The 15,039-nt window shown below is 42.3% G+C and overlaps 1 protein-coding gene across 1 annotated transcript in view; it reads left to right on the forward strand.

The window, feature by feature from the left end:
- TXNRD2 (thioredoxin reductase 2) overlaps positions 1–15,039 on the forward strand; it is a 185,084-nt gene that overhangs the window by 105,765 nt on the left and 64,280 nt on the right. The gene's annotated exons all lie outside the window — the stretch shown is intronic.

The following is a 15,039-nucleotide window of genomic DNA, read 5'->3' on the forward strand; positions in this document are numbered from 1 at the left end:
TGGAAGGGATAGTCAGCCAAGCCAGAAGTCAGGGATCAATGTAGTGGACCAGCAAGCAGGATCTGGAGCCAAAAGGGATGTCAGCAAAGCAAGTCTTGAACAGGATCGCAGGAGATAGTTTCCGTGATGTTGACCAAGGCGAAGACAGAGATCCTCTAAACTAGATGGCTTAAGTAGGCAGGACTGACTAGCAGGATATCATCAACAGCTGAGTAACTGTGGAGAGATGGGAGCTGGCAATTAGCCGACAGCTGAGTGGCCAGTTCTGAGAAGGAAGGGCTGAGCCCAGCCCTGACAGTACCCCCTCCTTAACGACCCCTCCCCCTCAGAGGACCACCAGGCTTCAGGGTAAAACGTCCATGGAAATCACAGAGGATGACAGGGGCATGTACGTCCGAGGATGAGACCCAAGAGAATTTCTCCGGACCGTACCCTTTCCAATGCAGCAGGTACTGTATGCTCCCACGGAACCTACGGGAGTCAACAATGGACTGTACTTCATACTCCTCATGGTTCTCAACCTCTACAGGGTGAGGACATGGCAACGAGGTGGTAAAGCGGTTGCAGACCAAAAGTTTTAATAAGGAGGCATAAAAAGCATTAAAAATTCACATATTAGAAGGAAGGTCTAATGCATAAGCCAATAGGCTAATCCTGCGAAGAATACGGAAAGGCCCAATAAACCGAGGTGTGAACTCCAGTGAGGGAACACTAAGTCGGAGGTTGTGAGATGACAGCCAGACCCTGTCCCCAACCTGGTAGGAGGGCGCAGGCAGGAGCCTGCGGTCAGCATGGAGTCTGTACCTATCATTAGCATGTCGCAAAGCCTCCTGGACTTGTGCCCAAGTGGAACGAAGACCGTGGAGATGCTCCTCTAAGGCAGGATTACTCTGCGGAATAAACGAGTCAGTCAACATGGAAGGTTGGAAACCATAATTCGCCATAAACGGGGACAATTGGGAAGCAAAATTCAAGGCACTGTTGTGAGCAAACTCTGCCCACGGTAATAGGTCTTACCAGTTGTTATGATGGTCAGAAATATAGCAATGTAGGAATTGCTCCAAGGACTGATTGGCTTGTTCTGCGGCCCCATTAGACTGCGGGTATTACGCAGAGGAGAATGCAAGCTGAATTCCCAACTGTGCACAAAAGGCTCGCCAGAACCGGGACACAAACCGACTACCCCGTTCGAGACAATCTCCTTGGGTAGCCCATGTAAGCAAAAGATCTCCCGAGAAAAAATTGAAGCCAGTTACTTAGAAGTGGGCAACTTCTTAAGTGGAATACAATGACACATCTTTGAGAACCGGTCAACCACCATAAGTATAACTGTGTTGCCCTGGGAGTTGGGTAACTCCACAATGAAATCCATAGTGGGTCCAGGGCCTCTCTGGGCCTCTCTCCATTGGGTATGTATTGTAGGAGGCCCACTGGAAGGTGTCATGGAGTATTACTCGGAGCACACACAGAACAGCAGCTACGAAGACAAGACATCGCTAAAATCGTGATACTCCTCCGGCAGGTAGGAGAGTGAAGAGGTGCACAGGACCTTAGCTACTTTCTGGAAGCATGTCTCACTGCATTGTGGTGACCAGGAGAGAACCTCAGCACAGAGCCAATCAAAAGAGGGGTTGTGCCTCTGTAACCAAGGATAACTAATCACCAGCGGAAACTTAGGTGAGGAAATAACTTGGAATTGGATTATCTCATGGTGAAGAGCCCCTATAGCCATGGACAATGGAACCGTCTCATGAGTCACATGGGCAGGCTGTAGAGGTCTCCCGTCAAGAGCCTCAATGGCAAGTGGAGTGTTACACAGCCGGAGCGGAATTGAGTGCTTTGATACAAAGGCAGCATCAATGAATAGGCCTGCAGCCCCAGAGTCGATTAGAGCCTGTATCTTGACGGACGACTCAGCCCAAGAAAGGGTGACCAAAACCAGGGGCTTATCCTTCTGGATAACTGGGGACGAAACAACGCCACCTAAGGTCTGTCCGTGACAGGACCTCCAGGTTCGTGCATTCCTTGGATGGGTAGGATAAGACTTCAAAAAGTGACCTGCCTGGCCACAATAAAGGCACAATCTCTCCCTCCTCCTAAAGGTTCTCTCATCCGCAGAGAGACGCGTGAAACCCAAGTGCACGGGTTCACCTTCACTGACCGACTTGGTACCAGGAGGCATGGGAGGTGAAGGAGGCACAGGTGGGACTGCAAAGCTCGGAGACAAACGTACAGGAGGCTTCCGCAAGCGCTCCTTAAAAGAGTCTTTCTCTGAGTCTGGAGTCAATGAGGATGGCAAACGTGATCAACTTCTCCAGCTCAGTGGGTATATCTCAGGCTGCTATCTCATCCTTAATGGTAACGAGAGACCATGAGAAAAAGCAGCCACGAGGTCCTCATTGTTCCATGCAACCTCTGCTGCCAGAATACAGAATTCAATGGCGTATTTGGCAACAGTTTTCGTACTCTGTTCGCTGGACATGAGGCACTTGGCAGCAGAAGCCACAAACTCAGGGTAGCTCAAGACAACAGGTTTTTGCGTCTCCCATAGAGGGGTTTGCCCAGGCCAAGGCTCTCAGAAAGCAAGGATATCACAAAGCCTACTTTGCTTCTGTCCGTGAGAAATGCCTGGGGCAGCACCACAAAGTAGATCTCAACCTGGTTGAGAAACCCTCTGCATTGAACTGGATCGCCCCCAAATCGCTGGGGAAGCGGAGCGGAACCAGACATACCTCTTACAGAGTCAATACTCAAGGCGGGTGCCTGCACAGAGACAGTAGCAGCAGCAGAGTCTGCCTGCAACATAGGTTGTACCTGGGCGGCCACAGTGGGAGATTCCAGGTGAGCTGTGCAACTCAGGAGCGTTTGTAACGCCATGGCAAAGTGATCCATGCAGTGATCCAGTTCATCCAGTCTGGAAAAAATATTACCAACAAGTGGATTGACTGCATCTTCTGAATTCATGGCCTTCACCTACTGTCAGAAACCATGAAATCAGGCCAATACAGAAGTACAGTTAAATCACACTTGTTTAATAATAAAAGTAAAAAGAACAAACGTAGTCAAAACATAGCCAAAGTTCAGTAACCGGAATGGATAGCCAAGCCAGAAGTCGGGTATCAATGTAGTGGACCAGCAAGCAGGCTGTGGAGCCAGAAGAGATGTCAGCAAAGCAAGTCTTGGACAGGATCGCAGGAGATTTCTGTGATGTTGACCAAGGCGAAGGCAGAGCTCCCCTGGACTGGACGGCTTAAGTAGGCAGGACTGACGAGCAAGATATCATCAACAGCTGAGTAACTGTGGAGAGATAGGAGCTGGCAATTAGCCAACAGCTGAGCGGCAAGCTCTGAGAAGGAAGGGCTGAGCCCAGCCCTGACAATCAGATCCTTATTACAGCACCCTGTGCTTCCTTGGCATCTCAGGTTGGTTCTCTGTACAGAAACCACCTTTTGAGTCCATTAGGGAACTTCCCTTGGGCGGTATCTCCTGCAAAATGGCCTTCTTGGTGGCTATTATGTCTGTCTGGTGTTTTATTGGCTCTCTTGTAAAGAGCCCTGATACTTTACGAGGATAAAGTGGTCTTAGGTGCAAACAATTTTTTGCGGGCAATGACTGGTGTTAGCTCTTCAATCATCCATTACCCTGTGCGTACTCCACCAGATCGATAGTGGTTTCCTGTGCATTCTGACATCAAGCTTCTGCTACTTTAGCTCTGTAAGGCCGCCTCCTGGTCTTCAGCTCATACCTACCCCAAGCTCTACCAGGTAGATTTTCAGGCCTCTGCAAATGTAACTTCCTGCTGCAAGGTTCTGTCAGTGACACTCTGATTTGGGTCTTTGACCGTTGTCTCTTTTGTTGGGCCTGTTCGCATGGCTCTGTTTGCCTTGTTGTTGCCCACCCCTCAGATGAATTGCTTGGGAAACCCCAGGGTCTATGATGATCAAGGCTGTGTCCTGTACTGTACGATTTAAGATGAAAGGCATTTTGACTTGCCTGTAAACCCAATATCTTGGATTACAGTTCAGGACACAGTCTGGATATTCATAAAATTAAACCAAAAAAAAATCTACACTAGCCCACACACCAATCTTTGTGTCTAATTAAAATACAAAAATATTAATTTCAGGCTTGCCTGAAAAATCCCCTTTCATTTTTTGAGATTCTCCACATGCTGCTTCTCCTTTGGTCATTCCTTGGTTTATTTTCAAATTCTAAGGAATATATATATATATATATATATATATATATATATATATATATATATATATATATATATATATCATACATACATACATATATATATATACCATTGTACTTTCCTGAAACTCCTCCTCTCAGCACCAATGTAGTTCAAAAGGCAGGCTCTGTGAAATGTGTGACACAGCAGTACCTATTAACAGGTCTTAGTGAATACATGTCACAGAATTCAAGGGCGTAAATGAATTCTTTACAAAGTAAATGTATAAACTTCAACACCCTTCTGGTTAATAGGAGTAGGCTAGAAATAGCTGATATACAATGTGAAAATGAATTAGTAAACCAGCGTTTTTTTTTCTTTTTTTTTTTTTTTTAATCTGCAAGTCAAAGTTTTAATGTGCATTGCATACTAGCACATTATGTGAAACTTATCTTAAAACAAAGCCCTCCAGCAGCTCGCTATCACCGCTGACAGATCTTCCATCTTCACCTGGTCTTCCTCAGGGGTTGGCGGGCTCCAGTCCTTTGATTGGACAAGCCTCGATGATGTCACGGCACAGGGCTCTGAAGGAACACCAAGGTATGCCGTTCCTTCAGAGCGCATGCGCCGGTGACGTCACAAATAACTCCTACATGATTTACTGTACCTCCCATAAAGGTAAAAATCGTCTATGGGAGTTTACCCCCACTTAAACCATAGATACATTTTCATTAAAATGTAAACATGTACACACTATTAACTTTGAGCTGAAGCTAGATCAAGTTATCCAGTGTAGAATAACATTGACCTGTTTTTTTTTTTTTTGTGATTTTTCTCCTTATATGCGCACATAGCTCTATGCAACTATATTTTCTGACAGATACCATCAAGGGCTGAAAACACTCACCAATACTGATCAGATTCTTACAGGTATTTTTACAGAGATTTACTGAGTCTGTATTTGCAGCTAGTTTCCAGATGCACTTATAGAACACTGTATGCGACTTCAATGTTTACATTTATTTAACTGCTTCCCTACCTTCTGTGATATTCATTTTATTTATTGTATAGACAGATGGATACTATTTTTGGTTTACAACAATATCAGACATCTCTGCTTTGTACTTGGAAATAGGTAATATGAAAAGACAAGAGTGAAAAGCAATGCATTGTTGTCTGCAGGCACTTGAAAAGCAAAATTGAATTGTTATCTGAAGATGGAAAACCACAAAAAAAAAATATGTTTAATTATGTGGTTTGTCACTAGCAGCAGCTTAAATAAATGCTATTTTTAATAATCTGAAACGTATTTTCTTAAAAATAACGTTTCTTAATTCCTTGCATAACAGAAAGTCTGCAGTGGTAGTTCCAAGTCTCTGAATCAGTGTGGCGTTGTTTGTTTAGAATGCTATAATCATTTTTCTCCAGCAATAGGGAAAGGGTGTGTGGGGTTATATAGTGCAAGAAAAACTGGGGCAGGAGGGGTAGAGCAGACAGAGGACTGTACCAGTAATGTGATTATAGTCCACTGTTTGGGCTAGAGGCAGGTAGTTTTGGTAATGCAGAGAACTGCAATCTTTTCATGGTTATGTCACTCGGTGGTTATGTGGTATGGCAAGAATTACAAATTATTTGGCTGGTAAAACAGTTTCATATACAGTATACATAAATCAAAAATGTTTTCAGTTGTTTTTCTGATTTTCAGATGCATTAGAACACATTTTTAACTAAATTAAGATCACTTTCATTAGTTATGGAAGATATTCATATTCATTCTATTTTTTGATTGTGCAGCTCTGACATTATACATTATGGTGTGATCTAAAGCATCTGTGTTGATTTTTCTTATTGTTAGGTTTTAATATTGGTTCCATATTTCTATCTCTCAGAATTGTGCTCTCTGGAAATGAGCAGCAAACCATTCCACACCCACAGCACCGAAGGGGTTTAGAGAAAAGAAAACTATATATTAAACTTGTCTGAAAGAGCCAAGTGGTTTTCTGGCGTCAGCTCCACAAATTTACAGAGACTGGACCTCTAGATGTTGGGGAAAAATTGATTTACAGGAGGTGGAAGAAAAGCCAGACTGAGGAGTCAGGGGATTAAGGTTGCATGTGAAAATGTTTGAGCATTTTAAAACTTTAACAACTTGACTAACGGCTTTGGGGTCTCATTTACCAAATGCTAACAAATCTGATACAAAATCAGATTGCCAAATGTAATCCTAGTTGGGGAACTTGAGCTAGAATGGCTGACTGCCAGTTAAAATCCAGTATTAGTGTAATGTTTTAATTGCACTTTGATATGTCCATGAGAATGGCTTCTGAAGGCAGAGTGCACATACAGACTAATGTTGGAGAATATGTTTTTCATGTGGTTTTCTTGCAATTAACGCAGACTGCTCACAGGTGGAGACAGTAAATCGGAAAACCTTAAAGTGCTGCGGCTTTGATAACCTCAGCTGTTGTTTTTGTTAAAGCAAATTGGGCTTGGTAGTTATGCTCTGAATGGAGTTCATCCCTGCCCTTTGCGTGCTAAGCTGGCTTTTGGCTTCATACAAAGCAGGAAAAGAGGGAAGCAGGGAAACCCCATTAACTATCCATTTGTAGAACATCTAGACCTAAATTCTCAATACACAAAGAGCTACAACAGTAGGAAGTTGTTTCACATCCGAGCCAAGATAAGGTCCTGGAGGTTTATTATTTTTGCCGTTTGATAGCATCAGCCTGGAGAACAACGGGCAAAGAGGGAACAGCAGATCTCCATCCCTTGGGGATGACAGGAGGAAAGACAGACAGATAACCAAGTGCCGACAACTTGAGTCAGAGCTCCCAGAGGAAGTGTTGGTTTTAGCAGATGAAATGTATATGCAGGAGTATGTAGCAAGGCATGCAGAGGTGGCATTGTTATGTTCAGTGGGAAGAAGGAAGGTGTGAGAGTCTCTGCATTCCTAGCAGATGTAGGAAATTATGGAATCATTTTTTGTTATTGATGTATTTTGGTCAGCTTTGACATGCCATGTTTTTCCACTTGTTTGCTCCAAATCTGCCTGGCTTGTACATCAAAGGACATATTTTTCTGCCAAGTAAATATTCCTTTTTTGTGTCTCCACTTTGAAAGAATATCCGGAGTAAGTTAGACATTCAGGTGAAAAAGACCATAGTTCTGAAACTGCTGGGGAGGCAAAAAGCTCAAGAGAAAAACTAGTAACAATGCTGCTTTTTAATCATTTTACCAACCAGATTACCTTGTTTTGTTCCATTGATATCCTAAGGGCACATCCCTGGGGTTTCCTCCCCTCTCCATTGGCAGGCTATCCTGATTCTCATTGCAGTTTGCAAATAAACAGACCTCTTTTTAATAATTAACTTCATTCAGTTTAAATACTTTGCCTCCTTAATTACACATCACCACATTGCCAGTGCTTTCTTTACTAACAAGCTGTTTTATCTATAGAACAGGCTTAAATGTTTCGTCTTACCTTCTTTGCCCTTTTATTATACAGAAAGTATTATACCTGTAGTGTCTGTTGTGGCTTTGTATGCATGTGTACGCTAATCTTGGGAAAATTAAATGTAACCATATATTTTTACTATTTTTATACATGGCAATAGAAATAAGGCTGCATTTAGATGTTCACAATCTGACCACTAAGCATTCTTTAATTCAGACAGGCTTATAGAAAGGGCATGCTTGTGTGCTCTGCGTTTTCTCCTCTGTTTGCACTTAGCATACACTAATAGGGCTGCTTGACAACAATAATCTGTTGGTAGAGATCTGTCAAAAGGGGTATTTTCTGGGGTCTGACATCTGCACAATAGGCCAGTGACCATATAAAATCTGTGGGTAATTAAACTAAACATATTCAGCTCAGTGGCTCAGCTTGTTAGCCACTGGAGGTGTGAGGAGGACTCAAAGACCCTGGTTGGGTATTAGCCACAAGCTCTGACAGCTTGTATAGCTGGTAAGCCTTCAATCTATGTGGTGGTGGATTCACAGTGTCCTTTGAATATAGAAGATCCCTCACAGGATGTTTTCAACTTTCACTCCCTGTTGGGAAGTTTTATGGAAGAGACTTTTATATTTATTTGTTGCTCGTATTTTTAAGTCTACACGTTTACATTTTTATAATTTCTTTCTTATTGGTTCACTTATTTTTCTTTACAATTTATGTCACTCATTCATTCGTTGAATTGGTTGCCTTTGCTTATCCAATAAGTCACGTGTGTGTGTCACTTCACTGGACTATATTCCTATGTATTGGTCCTTTTCTGCAAGTATTGTTGCTTTATGCGTTAGTTTATGTGGTTATTTGATTGATTATTACCTGCTCGTTAGATCACATGTATCTTCATAATTCATTCATTATTAGCGCAGCTCCTTTTTATCCTTTACCTTTGGTAAATTGACTGTAAGAGTGCACGCACATAAAGGTCACCTTTAAACTTTTTAGGTGACTTTCGGAGATCCCGGTGTTTTGCAAATACCAACTTTAAGTATTGCGATGGCTTGCTGTTACCTGCCCTGTACTACTGGTCAGAAAAGGTGGACATTTCTTATGGAAAATATGTAAATAATTAAGCACCAGAGCTAGATCATCCACAAGCTAAGAAGGAGCCTAGGCCAGGGGGAGATGGAAATTGGTCAAAGCTACACAACTGCCTGTCACTTCACAAAGGAAAATGCAAGGGGATGTGGCCAGGATGTGAATTGAGCAGGATGTGGATTGACTGAGCTCTGCTCCTACCTTCTCCTGATTACATCCTGTGTGATGTGAACCGGCTTCTTTTATATCTCCGGTACCTGCTCTTCTTGAACCCCCCCCCCCCCGGTGGCCGAGCTGCAGTGACAACTCATCCCTCCAGGCAAGCCTTGGCTGACTTGGCTGTGGGGCTTGGATGCAAAGTTTCCTCACCAGACTGCTTCGGTTAGCACACAGATGGCTCCAGCGGACATGGAGAAGGCTGGCCCAACTTCGGCGGATCTCCTTAATGCTATTACCTCCTTTAAGGAGACCCTTACTTCTAAAATGAATTCCCTCTCAACTGACATCAGCCTCATTCACCTTGATATGGAGATATATATAGATTAAGGCTGTCGGCTACGCCATATAAAAGGGCTCTACCGCTGATGGATTTGCTGTGTGATTCCTTGCTACCCTGCTTGGCCCCCAGGATTTGCCTCCTATGTTTGTGGTCGACCTTTCCTTATCAAGCTGCTCAATTATCATGAACGCAAAGTGTTACTGGTGGCCGCCAGAACCAAGCAGGAGCTAGCTTATGAGCACACCAAGATCTCTATTTTCCCCAACTATTGGCCTGAAATGCAGCAGCACAGATGCTCCTTCACCGACATCCCAAAACGTCTCCGGGATCATGGCTCCAAGTACAGATTGCTTTACCCTAGTCACCTCAAAGTACTGGACAGTGGCACGGCTAGATTCTTTGACTTTGATTTCTCCTCTGAATTCTTTGATTTGTATCTCCTTTCATCTTTCTTGGCTATGGACTGTTCCACCCTCTCACCCTCCCCCTTTCTTTTTTTGCTTTTGTCTCACTGATTGTACCCGGTTGTTACTGTGTAATGTGGGCACTACAAAAAACTTGCCTGCCTTCATGGCTGGACATACCGCTATTGCACCTGATACAGTGGGAGCTGAAGGCTTTAAGGAAGGTCCCTATATCATTTGCATCCCTTCTCCCCACCCCCCCTCTTGTTATTGTGTTTAAGTATATTTTGTACTTAATAAACAGTTTATGCTCTGCATGTTTAACCCTCAACATCTATGGCGGAGGTGCCCAGCCAGGGTATCCCGGATCCGTCACAATTATGTTACAAGAAACTCATCTAATGAATTCTTGCGTTGAAACTCCCTTGGTTTCAGAAGACATATATTCCTCGTTTGCCACATATTCCTCGTTTTCTCAGGGAGTTTTAGTTTTAATCAGCAAATCACTTTCTTGTGTAGTGCATGAGGTGATAACCGATCCTCAGGGGAAATTTCTACTGTTAATTTTAAATGTATGTAACCAAAAATACATTCTGGTTAATGTTTATTTACCACCATCTTTTAGAGCAGACCTCCTGTATTTCTTGGAGAAGCTGACCCCTCATTGCCCTGCTAAAATTTTGTTCATGGAGGATTTCAATGCCATATTATCCCCTGATTTGGATATAACTACTCCCTCCTCCAATCATGCATCTGCTCTTAGCACCTGAGCTAAGGATGTGATTCTCACTAAAATATGGCGCTGAAATCATCCCCAATCCAGGACATAATCTTGTTTTCCAGCAACCTACAAATCTTCATCCTGCATAGACCTCCACTTCTGGTGACCTTGTCTTTCCCAAACTCACAATCGGTCACTCTGGCGATTAGACCCTCGCTGAATTCACCACCCCACCCAATTTCTCTAGAGCGTTTACCTTCCCCTCTACAGGATTACTGGACGGCTAATGTTGGGTCGGCTTCTCCTGGGATAATTTGGGATGCCTTCCCAAGTCTTCAGATTGACCTCTCTTGCTTGCAGCTTGAATCCATGCTGTAAGTACCTGAGATAGAGAAGCCTACCTCGGAGCTTTACCATTATTTCATAATGGCTGCACTATAGTGCCTTGCAAAAGTATTCACCCCTTAGGCATTTTTCGTGTTTTGTTGCCTCACAACCTGGAATTAACATGGTTTGTTTGGGATTTGTATCATTTAATTTACAGAACATGCCCACAACTTTGAAGATTTTTTTTTTTATTGTGAAGCAAACAACAAATAGGACAAAATAACAGAAAAAGTCAATATACATAACTATTCACCCCCCTTAAGTCAATACTTTTTAGAGCCACCTTTTGCGGGTATCACAGCTCCACGTCGCTTTGGATAAGCCTCTATAAGCATGCCACATCTTACCACTGGGATTTTTTGCCCACTCCTCCTTGCAAAACTGCTCCAGCTCCTTCAGGTTGGATGGTTTGCGCTTGTAAACAGCAATCTTTAAGTCTGACTACAGATTTTCTATTGGATTGAGGTCTGGGATTTGACTAGGCCTCCGTCCTAGCCTCAAATCACACACAGAGTGGTATAGGTTTTGCTCAAGAATATCCCTGTATTTAGCACCATCCACCTTTCCCTCAACTCTGATCAGTTTCCCAGTCCCGACTGCTGAAAAACATCCCCAAAGCATGATGCTGCCACCACCATGTTTCACTGTGGGGATGGTGTTCTTTGGGTGATGTAATGTGTTGGGTTTGCGTTAGACATAGCGTTTTCTTTGATGGCCAAAAAGTTCAATTTTAGTCTCATTAGACCAAAGCACCTTCCTCCATACATTTTGGGAGTCTCCCACATGCCTTTTTGCAAACTCAAAAGGTGCCATTTTTTTTTTCTGAAAGTATCGGCTTTCTTCTGGCCACTCTGCCATAAACCCCAACTCTATGGAGTGTAGGGCTTATTGTCATCCTATGTACAGATACTCCAGTCTCTGCTGTGGAATTCTGCAGCTCCTCCAGTGTTACCTTAGGTCTCTGTGCTGCCTCTCTGATTAATGCCCTCCTTGCCCGGTCCAAGAGTTTTGGTGTGCGGTCATCTCTTGGCAGGTTTGCTGTTGTGCCATGTTCTTTCCATTTGGTTATGATAGATTTGATGGTGCTCCTAGGGATCATCAAAGATTTGGATATTTTTTTTATAACCTAACCCTGACTTGTACTTCTCAACAACATTGTCCCTTACTTGTTTGGAGAATTCCTTGGTCTTCATGGCAGTTTTTGGTTAGTGGTGCCTCTTGCTTAGGTGTTGCAGCCTCTGGGGCCTTTTAAAAAGGTGTGTATATGTAATGACAGATCATGTGACACTTAGATTGCACACAGGTGGACATAATTTCACTAATTATGTGACTTCTGAAGGTAATTGGTTGCACCAGAGCTTTTTATGGGTTTAATAACAAAGGGGGTGAATACGTACGCACATGTCAATTATCAGTTTTTTATTTCTGAAAAATAGTTTTATGTATGTATTTTTCAAATTTTACTTCACCAACTTAGACTATAGTGTTCTGATCCATCACATATGATTCAGATTAAAAAAACATTGAACTAAAGGCTGTAATGTAAAAAAATGGTAAAAAGCCAAGGGGGGGGGGGGGTAAATACTTTTGCAAGGCACTGTTCCTGATCTCTCAGGTACCTGATCTGAGTTGAACAATAAAGATTTGTTTGAGCTATGGTGTCCGTACAGGGATAAATTGATCCAATTTAAGATTACTCATCGGGCTTATTTCCACACTGCACAGGCTTAATAAGATAGATCCAAATATCCCCTCCTCTTGCTAGAGGTGCACTTATTCCCCTGGAGATATGCATATATTTTGGATGTGCCCAGTGATTGTCTCCTACTCTACTGGCAAAATGCACTAGCTGCCATCAATGAGGTAGTGCAGATTCCTATTATTTTGACACCTAAATTCTGGCTATTGGGGTTGGTAGAAGAATTGGTTCCTATGGTAGCTCGGAAAGCTCTATTAAGCCTTATTGATGTTTTATGCAAGAAAAGACATTATGCATAGCTGGAAGAAACCTCCTCCTTCGACTAGTTTCTGAATGCAGTTAGTTAATTCTAATCTCCCCCTGTATAAGTCCTAATAAGGTTTACAAAGTTTGGTCCCGCTGGCCGGATAACTCTTCAACAGCCACTCCATTGCATTCTTAATTGGTTGTAGGTGATGTGAGGTTCCAGATGGGTATCGATGCTGCTGTGTATCATCCTTATCTCTGTGCTTAAGCCAGGCACCATTATTTTACTATTTTATTTATTCTATTTTTCTTAGTTTGTTCAATTGATTTGTTACCATCTATGGTTGCTACAGGTATATGGTTTTATATGAACCACCAAGGACCAATTGTCCTTTTTGTAATTTTTGAACGCATGGCAGATGCCCCTGCACAGGCTAATTGTATCTGCCACTGTTTTGTATTGTATTACCTTGGAAAAGTAAATAAAAAATATTAAAAAACAAAACAAAACAAAAGAAGATGCACATATATGCAGTTGGTGTCTGATGGGGACATGTCAGTACAGACAATGCAAAAGAGGTGGCTTCTCTGAGTTTATCATTAACAATTTCAGTTGAAGGGGTGTGGGGAGGTGGGCTCAAAGCAACTTTCTCACCTATGGCGCTATGCTGCTTTAATCCATCCCTATTAAACATTCTAGGTTTCAGAGCATTCTGAAAATGTTTAAGATATTTGCAAGTACCTTTTTATTTGTCAGTGTTTGTCATTCTGTCAGTTTAATGTGCATTAAATACTTGAGTACTACTCCAAGGCCCTGTGTGCACGAGTGAATTAAATTTCCTCTCTGACTCAATATTTTTTAAGAGGCAGAGAAAACCAGAGTGGAAGACAAAGGTAGCTCATAAATTATTGGCCTGTGTGTAAGTTAAGCAACCTTGTGTGTTTACAGTAGCGTTTCTCTGACAAAAATGTTGTGCATATAAAGGTGTACATAGTAGCCTTACTTTTAAATCACTTTGATAACATTTGTTCCAGGAGTACAAGGGGCAGTACCAGAAAAGTATTGGCTAATTATGAGCTTATAATTTTTAATTGTGACTTGGAGCAGTAGTGTAGAAAATGTAAAAATGTACATCTTTTGAAATAAAAATAAAAACGGATAAAAAAAATGTATATCTTTTTAGGGTTTTTTTATTGAGTTTTTGCCCAATACCAAGAAAAAAAATTAACGTTCAAAAATCAGAAATACTGAATATTACATTGTCAAATAAACGAGTACAGACTCTTCAATCATCATTCTCTTTTCCTTGGGCATCTTCATTTTTGACATATCTAGGAGTCAAATTGACTTCCTCAATAGATACATTTTTTCATGAAAATTTTCCACCATTATTGTGGGAACTCTCTGCAGATTTGGAAAGATGAAATAATGGATGGGCAGGAATTCTATCCTTAAAATGAATATCTTACCAAGATTATTGTATCTTTTCCAGACCCTACCAATGCAGTGCTTTTATTAGATTTGTCTGGGCAAAAAAACATCCTTGTACATCCTTTCATTACCTGGCAATGCCAAAAACTCTTTGAGGTATGGCTCTTCCGGATCCCATAAAATACTGCAAAGCAATACACCTCGCTAGGGCACTAGCCTGGTGCAGAGACGAGGGACATAAACCCCGGGTAGGGATCAAACAATCATGTACGGAGATTCCACTCCGATGTTTGCCATGGCTACGACCCTCTGATAGGGGCAACCCTAAGAGTAATTCAACAAAGTAAGCTATTTTCAAAAGTGGATGGGGAAATTACTCGGCTCCATCCAGTTTTGGGAAATCCGTCATTTCCCCCCAGGATATAGAGATAGCCGCTTTAAACAAGCTATGAGATGTGGTAAAATCAGATTAGGTGACTTCCTTGAAGGATCAAAGATGAAAACCTCGCCGGAAATACAGCTGATGTTCAATCTGCCACTGGACCCGTGGCGAATGCAACAGCTTACCCACTTTCTCCTCTCTCTTATTGGGGGGGGAGTGATCGGATCGCTTAAATACATCAATGGAAAACCTATATTTGATAGAAAAACCTTCTGCCCATGGGGTATCCGAGGTATATAAAATGCTGATAGATCCTCCTGTGGACTATGTTCCTAGATTTCTTGAGAAATGGGAAAGCGACCTAGATACCACATTTTCTAAAGAGCAATAGAGCCGTATTCTATATTTTGCCCATTACTCTTCAACAGCTAGTAACTATCAAGAGTTATGCTATAAAATTCTTACAAGATGGTACAAAGTTCCATCAATGCAGAAAATCTACCCGGAAAAGACGAATATCTGTTGGCGTTGTGGAGAGTCGGTGGG

This window comes from Aquarana catesbeiana, linkage group LG01 (genome assembly GCF_042186555.1).
Source record: "Aquarana catesbeiana isolate 2022-GZ linkage group LG01, ASM4218655v1, whole genome shotgun sequence".
NCBI classification, from domain to species: Eukaryota; Metazoa; Chordata; class Amphibia; order Anura; family Ranidae; genus Aquarana; species Aquarana catesbeiana.